Source organism: Podarcis muralis, chromosome 17 (genome assembly GCF_964188315.1).
Source record: "Podarcis muralis chromosome 17, rPodMur119.hap1.1, whole genome shotgun sequence".
In the NCBI taxonomy this organism is placed as follows: Eukaryota; Metazoa; Chordata; class Lepidosauria; order Squamata; family Lacertidae; genus Podarcis; species Podarcis muralis.
Genome location: NC_135671.1, coordinates 21074403 through 21082866, shown reverse-complemented (window position 1 = coordinate 21082866; position 8464 = coordinate 21074403). Strand labels below are relative to the sequence as shown.

The 8464-nt window shown below is 44.7% G+C and overlaps 1 long non-coding RNA gene across 1 annotated transcript; it reads left to right on the top strand.

Annotated features, from left to right (window-relative positions):
• The first annotated feature begins 1736 nt into the window (after window positions 1-1736).
• LOC114587376 (uncharacterized) lies at window positions 1737-6649 on the top strand. The gene is made up of 3 exons (XR_003704278.2): window positions 1737-2155; window positions 3121-3224; window positions 6567-6649. It is a non-coding gene; the product is annotated as an uncharacterized LOC114587376 (long non-coding RNA).
• The last annotated feature ends 1815 nt before the right edge of the window (window positions 6650-8464 follow it).

Here is an 8464-nt window from a genome sequence, read left to right as displayed (position 1 = left end):
AGGAGCAGGAACAAGAACAAACAGATGTTTTCTTGGCAGAAAGAGAAAGCAGCCATGGGAGTGTTGTTTTTTATGAGTGGTGAAGTCATTCATGTCTAAAACATGTTAACATATTTATAGTTGATAAAGTATTCACTAGTGAAATACAGTACACTTTTGCCATCGATCCACTGCCAGGGTGCTGTTTTTCAAGGAGAATTCCCCCATGCAATATGAAAGTACTAGACAATATAAGAAAATTCCAGTCTTAAAAATGCATACAGTGGTACCTCGGGTTAAGTACTTAATTTGTTCCGGAGGTCTGTTCTTAACCTGAAACTGTTCTTAACCTGAAGCACCACTTTAGCTAATGGGGCCTCCTGCTGCCGCATAATTTTAGTTTAAGTTCTTGGGCAACATTTAGGCCACAACTTTATTGATTACAAAACAAATTGAGCGGTATTGGCCTAGGCATTGGTCAGGGACTATAACTGACTCCTTCCTCTATGGCTGGCAGTCTGAAAGGGTAAACACCAAACGAGGGAGCAACATTGGTGAAGATCGATTGAAGCTTACCCTGGGGTTCCTCTGGTCCTGGCATTGCCCTAGCCCCTCAAGTGGACTTTGGACAAGATCCAGGACTCCCAGATTCCTTTACCCTATTTCTGGAGGGGCAGGTGATGGCCACACCTCCCCTTCCTCACATTTCTATAAACCAATGCCTAACCGCCAAACCTTACAAAGTTGTGACGATTGCTAAGGGGGTAGGCGAAAACCAAGTGGCTAAAGCCAATCTGCCAAATGGAAAAATTCCTAGCCAGCCCCTGCTCCAAAGCCAATCCAAAGCAAGGCCAAAGCAGCAGCACCTAAAATAGAGAGGGAGGGAGGGTGTTCGGCAGCGTGAAGCAAGTGCCTCACCCCCATCATGTTGCCACATTTATAGGTCCCTCGGATCACGCCACTCACCCCAATTGGCCCAAACAGCCAAGTGCGATCCCGGGGCCCAACAGACAAGGCTTGGGCCACACCTAGCAACAACAAACCCTGTGGGAGTGGCTTAAGGGTCCCGAACGCAACCAGGACCCTCGATTTAGGAGGATCCCATTTGCCAGGAGCTGAGGCAGCCTCAGAATAAGCAAGCAAGTGGGTGAGAGAGCCCAGCCAACCAGTTCACAAGCCCTTGCTCTTGGGAACGGATGGACAAGTGGGAGGCTGGGCAAGCAGGCAGGTGCAGCGCTGACCTTTCTTGTGCTTTCTGTGTGCGATGCCTGCTTGGAAGCTAAGTGCCTGGTGCCAAAGGGAGCCTTTCCGCCACGCAGGCCTGGCAGTGCCCATTGCTGCCACTGCTGTTTCCCAAGGAGAGTAAGGGGATGGCCTCACGTTCACCTTTGAGCAGTCTCCATCAAGCTGCTAAGGCTGGGAGCATCCTCTTCCCAGGCCCCTGGGGGAGCAGCATTGTAGGAAGCACCTTTCTTTGGGGTGGGGGTGGGGGGCAGCTCAGAGAACCAGGGCAGTGGCGGCAGCTGCCTGGAGGACGCCCAAGGAAAAGAGGCTGAAGGAACACTTGGGGGGCGTCTCACGGACTATTGACCCGTACACCACTAATCCGCTGCCACCAAGCAGGTCCTACCCGGTAAAATCACTTCAGTCTCAGTTAGGTTCTCAAGTTAATAAAGAAGAGCATATTTTGTTTCAGACACAAACTTTTACAGCATTCCAAACGTTGTTACTCTTTACTTTCTTAGTCTTATTTTCCTCTCTCTATCTCTTCTATCTCCCCTCACTCAAGAACCCAATGCCCTCTCTCTCTATTTCCAACTGCCTGCCAACTGCTTCTCCAACTGCCTTTCCCAACCAGCCAACCCACTAAAACCAACCAACTACCCACCAACAACTCTAACAAACCTCGGGCTAAGCCCTTTTATACACATGTAGGCTCCGCCTCCAGCTTTCCTATTGGTCTACATTTTTAACCCTTTCCCCCTTTACAGACAGGCTCTAAACGAATGGGCAAATGCCACAACACTTCATGAGGGAAAGTGTTTGAAAATGGATGAGGGGCTGCCGGCTCTTCAGGCGAGTGATTACATAACTGGACTTCTGAGCCAGTTCCATCTGACAAGCTGAAATGCGTGTGCTGGTAGAACAATCTCTTTAGGCTTAACGCCTTCCAGTTGTAAGAATCGTCATATTACTTAGGTACTCGGGACTTGAAAGGGGGATTTGCTGGGTTTGGTGTTCACATTTTATTGTTGTACAAGCAGAGATGGCGCCCTGCCTCTGGGTTGTGCTGGTAACAAATCTGCTGCCCGTCTGTATGATCATAGTTGCTTTGAATAAATCCAGGAGATGGAAAGAAATCTTTCTTTCTTTCCGCTAGGCTGACCACAGTATAATGATCCATAACATTCTCCTTGGAAGATGCCTTACTTATAGCAGGTCAGATTATTTGTTCCTCTCCGAATGGCATGGTCTCAGATAAAGGAATTCGATATCACCTTATACCTGTCCTTTCATTTTCTTTTTAATTGGAGATGCCAGGGGTGGAACCCAGGACCTTTTGTATGGAGGGAATAGAATCACATAGTTGGAAGGGACCCTGAGGATCATCTAGTCCAACCCCTGCAATGCAGGAATATGCAACTGTCCCATATGGTAATCGAACCTGCAACCTTGGTACTATCAGTACGTGCTCTAACCAACTGAGCTACCCAGGCAGGGGATCTGCCACTGAACTACAGATCGTCTCCTAAAAGCAGAAATGTTTGACCTTAATCCCTGTGCTCATAGATTGTATGAATCACTACCCCACCCCCCAAAATTATCAGGTCTACAGTACTGGGTGTGGGGCAGAGAGTCACGTACAGCCAGTGCGCCACCAGGAATTCCTCTTTTAAACTATCATTTTCACTTCCAGTTACCACTGATCATTGCTAGCCTTAGCCCATCAACTCCCAGCCTGGCTTACCAAAGATAGCAGCTGTTGAATAATGTGCTAAATATTTTTTCGCCTCTTCTCATCTCGCTGAGTACACCTGAGCAGTGCAGAGCACTCTCTGCCCCTCGCCGCCTAATGGGGTCTACAATTACCCAAGTCAAATACTAGATTTCACAAAAAACAAATCCATTTTGTTTCATTAGATGTTTTATCAATCATGATGTGCAGAAATGGAGGTCGCAACCACAGTTTCCCATCTCACAGGCAAAGGAATTGCCAGCTTCAGCTGACAGCGGGGAGAATTTGGGTGAGTCTTCTGGTTTTACTGCCAGGGAGTGGGATAGAAACCTGTGAAGTTTTCTGCCTCAGGAGTCAAAATAACTTGCGCATTGTGGGTCTTGACCCGAGGGAAAAGAAGACATTTGCCGCTCTGCCTCAAATGGCAAAATGTCTTGGTCCAGCCTCATGAAAGCTGCAGCACACTGACCCAAGCGGCAAGTCTATCCACCTCATTGCATAATATGAAAGGACAGGGCTTTGTGCTGGGAGGCAAAGAATGGTTCTGTTTCTCCTGAAAAAGTAGCTGCTCCTTTTCCTGCAGAAATTGCTGACTGCATAGCAATCAGGTCAGCTCGGGAACTGGGCCTGGTTACAGCCGACCGGCACCTCTTGATGGACATGTCGCCAGCCTGGCGTTCCTGTTGGATCTCTGTCTCTGCTTTAAACAAAATGGCGACTAATTCTAATCCACCGTAGTAATCGTCAGTTGGGCAGGGGTATATTGTCCTACTGAACTAAATAAAGGAGAGTAAAGGAGGTTTGATATTTTGTCTGCGCACCTTTGGAGATAAAGCACTCCTTCTCAACAGAGGAAGAACTTACCACACAGTGTTATTAGCTGTGGTATTAATTGGCCAAATTAAAATTCAGCCAAGTAGACTGCATATTTAAAATGGCTGGCTGAATATAGCGATCATTTGTCAATGTCCTCTGCTGAATTGTTAGTGAGACAGGCCTGAACGCATTATTCGAGACAGCAAATGAATAGTTCCAGTTGCTATGGATACAGCTCTGGTGCGGGGTAAATGTTCGCCTCTTGGCTCTCCTCCCTACTCTGTTTTTTCCCCCTTTTCTCTTTCTTTTTTTACGTTCAGATTTGGAACATTGCAGAATGCAGAGGGTAGCGCTACAACGAAGCTCTGAAAAGTCGTTTTGTGACTTGACTGATTAGCAGGTGTATTAGGATTGATGAACAATTATCTGACCCGAAGTAGTGGCCATATGATATCTCCTCATTAACTCTCCCCTTTTTTCCATGGTTCAGCCTATGGGATCAAACTGACGTAACTTACAGTAGGAATCTTGTTGTTGTTGTTTAGTCGTTTAGTCGTGTCCGACTCTTCGTGACCCCATGGACCAGAGCCCGCCAGGCACTCCTGTCTTCCACTGCCTCCCACAGTTTGGTCAAACTCATGCTGGTAGCTTTGAGAACACTGTCCAACCATCTCATTCTCTGTTGTCCCCTTCTCCTTGTGCCCTCCATCTTTCCCAACATCAGGGTCTTTTCCAGGGAGTCTTCTCTTCTCATGAGTGGAAGATCTGTCCTTCTAGTGAGCACTCAGGGCTGATTTCCTTCAGAATGGATAGGTTTGATCTTCTTGCCGTCCATGGGACTCTCAAGAGTCTCCTCCAGCACCATACAATTCAAAAGCACCAATTCTTCGGCGATCAGCCTTCTTTATGGTCCAGCTTTCACTTCCATACATCACTACTGGGACAACCATAGCTTTTACTATACGGACCTTTATTGGCAAGGTGACGCCTCTACTTTTTAAGATGCAGTAGATTACAGTAGGAATACTGAGCCTTTAACGTCTAGCGTTTATTGACTATAGGTGCACCTCCTTCAAGCACAACCTCAGTAGGAATACACAATGAACTTGTGCCAAAAAGGTTCACACAGGACTAGGACAGGCTGCAAGATGCTCTGTTACTTGGTTCAGGGCGGCCATCACCTGCATTTTTAACCTTTGGCCTAACACACGCAAAATTCAGGTCTATGATTAGCATTTCTGGAAAAGGACAGGCTTTTCTACAGAGCTACTTTTAAAGCTCTGTGAAACCAGGGTTATATGAGCACCAAGAGGTTTAGGCAGAGATTTAGGCTCAACGCCATTTACATTTACATTTTATTTAAGAATCAAGACAGAGAAATTCAGATATTGGACCCTGCTTCCCCAAAGAAAATAAAAGCACAGAATTAAGTAGGTCGCCTTAACTGGTCAGGAAACTTACAAAAAAAAACAAGCAAACCCCAAACACAACTACTCACATCCCAAAGTGGATGCCACACAAACTACTGGAGGGCAGCCTGGGTTTTCATGGTTGCAGATTCTAGTCTTGACTCTCATAAAGAACAAAGGGAATTGGAGAGGGAGGGTGGAATTAAAATGCTCCAATCATATCGCCTGGCATGGTCCTGTCTTCAGGTTGGTTCAGCATCAGTCTTAATTAATAATCATGGCAGAGGAGATGGAGCCCCGTTTGGATACAGAATGATACAGCAGAGCTTTGGTTTTCTAACGTAATCCATTCTGGAAGACCGGTCAACTTCCAAAAAGTTCAAAAACTGAAAGCAGAAGCCTCAATACAACAGGGAAACCCAAAATGGAAGCCGCATGGCACGTTCGACTTCTGAAAATCGTTCAAAAACCAAAGCAGTTTGAAAGCCAAAACGTTTGACTTCTGAGACACTCAAAAACTGAGGTTCCACTGTATAGATTTTGGTGTCTGTAAAGGTTTGAGGGAAGCTCTCCTGAAGGCAGAGTAAACAGCCTAAGGCCAATAGAGGCTGGAACACAGGCTGTGGGGAGAGACAGACCTCTGCTTTGGGGTCTGTTTGGGTTACTTCATATTTTCTAAGATGCCGAGCCTGTGCTGGACAGCACAAGACACTGTATGGGTATTTTGCTTGTATCTTTGATGCTTATGTTCTGTTTTTGAAGAGTTATGCCAGTAAAACTTTGAATAATACTTCTATGGGCCTGGACATAAAAGGAGTCAGTTCTCATGCTTCCAGTCACTTCAGACAGCACAATATTAATATCTGCACAGTGCTTTCCTACCTACCAGCCTGTTTTTCTGCACTCTGTTTCCCTTCAGCTGCCCACACGACTCTATATTGTTTTTTTCCTAGCTTGCCACTGAACTTACCAACCAAGAACTCCTCTCTTAATCTTTTTCCTCCCCTAACTGTTGTTGTTGTTTAGTCGTTTAGTCGTGTCCGACTCTTCGTGACCCCGTGGACCAGAGCACGCCAGGCACTCCTGTCTTCCACTGCCTCCCGCAGTTTGGTCAAACCCCTAACTGTACTTGTGTCCAATTCAGTTTCCCTCTTGCTTTCACTGTGTCTGTCATCCTTCTGTGGGGTTTTTCTTTCTTGTCCTTTTGTCACTTTCAAGGTGGGGTTTTTAAAAAAGCCATGATGAAAACTGACTAACATTTTAGTACTTATTTCTCTTAACATAGTTTTTGTATACAACTTGACCTAATAGGTACTTTTTTTGTTGTAAAGCAACGCTCCCTAATATGGTGCATTTTTAATGTCATTTTCACCAATACATGCTTTTTTTATGTGCATTTTACCCAGGCATGTGAATTTGCCCTGGCTGGATATGTGCACTGCAAAATACAGAGAATGTTTCGGTTCGCATATTGTTTTGAAAAGTGAAAGGGCTTAAAATCACTTGTTTTAAAAACCTGTTTTCTAATTGGTAATTTTAATATTTCTTGCAAACCGCTTAGAAATTTTATTGCACTCAAGAGCTCTGTTAATTTTGCTAAATAATAAATAGATGCAGACTGAATCAAATTCCCCCCTCACCCCATTCCTCCTAGCCTCCCCAGCCTTCTTCCTGAAAGACTACTCCATGATGACCACCAAAGCCTGTAATTTTTACTGAACATCCCAGTTCCAGTTATTCTGCAATACCCTTTCCTCTTAGTGATTTCACAAGCCCTGTCAGTTGGCTTGATCTTTAACCTATTATATTTATTTATTTATTTATTCTTTGAATATTTCTATAATGCCATATCATGAAATTATCAATCCAGCTATTAAAACAGAAAACTTCATTTGAACTGTAAAATTTTAACTTTTAAAATAAAAACATATAATCATTTACGGGGCTAATCAACAATAGCAATTTAAACAGTTGCAAAGGCTTGTCAGCATAGAAAGGTCTTTGAGAGACGCCTGAAAGTCAAAAGCAGGATGCCTGCTAAATTTCTGCTGGAAGAGTGTACTACTACTATTTTATTATTATTATTATTATTATTATTATTATTATTATTATTATTATTATCACCACAGTCTCTTGGGAGTTGGACATGCCTGGCGTAGAGGATAACCATGTTGTAAGAACTGGGCTTCCCTCCATCTTAAACTCAGGTGTAAATATGTGAACAAATCATATTTTTCTGCCACATCTTGGTTCTCAAAGGAACACAGACCTGGCATGACCGCCTGGAATCTTTCTGCTGCTCCGCGGAGAGTGGGAGGTGGCCAACTTTTGTAACAATATCAACACGATCACTTTGAACATGGGCTGATATGGGGAGCCAGTGCAGATGTTTCAGCAGACGTGTTGCATGCTGCCAGCCACTGACCTCCCCACCCCATCTGCAGTCTAGCTACTGTATTCTGGACCAGCCCCAATGGCAATCCCATATAGAGCACCTTATAGAAATCCAGTCTTGCAGTTATCAATTACTTAGAACCAACATTTCTGATTAGGGGTCACCACAAGAACTAGAATGACGAAGAAGAGTTTGGATTTGATATCCCACTTTATCACTACCCGAAGGAGTCTCAAAGCGGCTAACATTCTTCTTTCCCTCCCCCCCCTACAACAAACACTCTGTGAGGTGAGTGGGGCTGAGAGACTTCAGAGAAGTGTGACTGACCCAAGGTCACCCAGCAGCTGCATGTGAAGGAATGGGGAAGCAAACCCAGTTCTCCAGATTACGAGTCTACCGCTCTTAACCACTACACCACACTGGCTCCCATCTTCTTTCCAGAGGGCCCAGTACAATGAGGCAATTAAGGAACAGACCACAATCCCATGTTTTGCTTTGTTTTGTTTTTTACATCTACCTTCAGGCTAGATGAAGGTTTAGGATGAGTCCTTTTTTAAAATTAAAATACATTGCAGGGTTTTCCCTCTGCCAGTGCCAATAGTTTTAATTTATTTCTTAGCGGGGATTATGTCAGATATGAGATAAGATTAGGCTCGACACGTTTCTCTTTCTCACAGGTATAGCATGATGATAACATGATTATACTCCATCCCCGTTACTAGATCTGGAGATAAGTCGTTGGGGCAGCCATTCCTTTGTCCCTCGTGACATGAAAGGCTGAGGAGCTGTATCAGTAGTAATTAACTTGTGCCATTATCCCATGTGGGGATCAGCGATTGGCAGGAAATGAACCTTTGTCAGCGCTTGCATGCACAGAAGTGCTAAAGCCAAGATATACGACATTGTTCA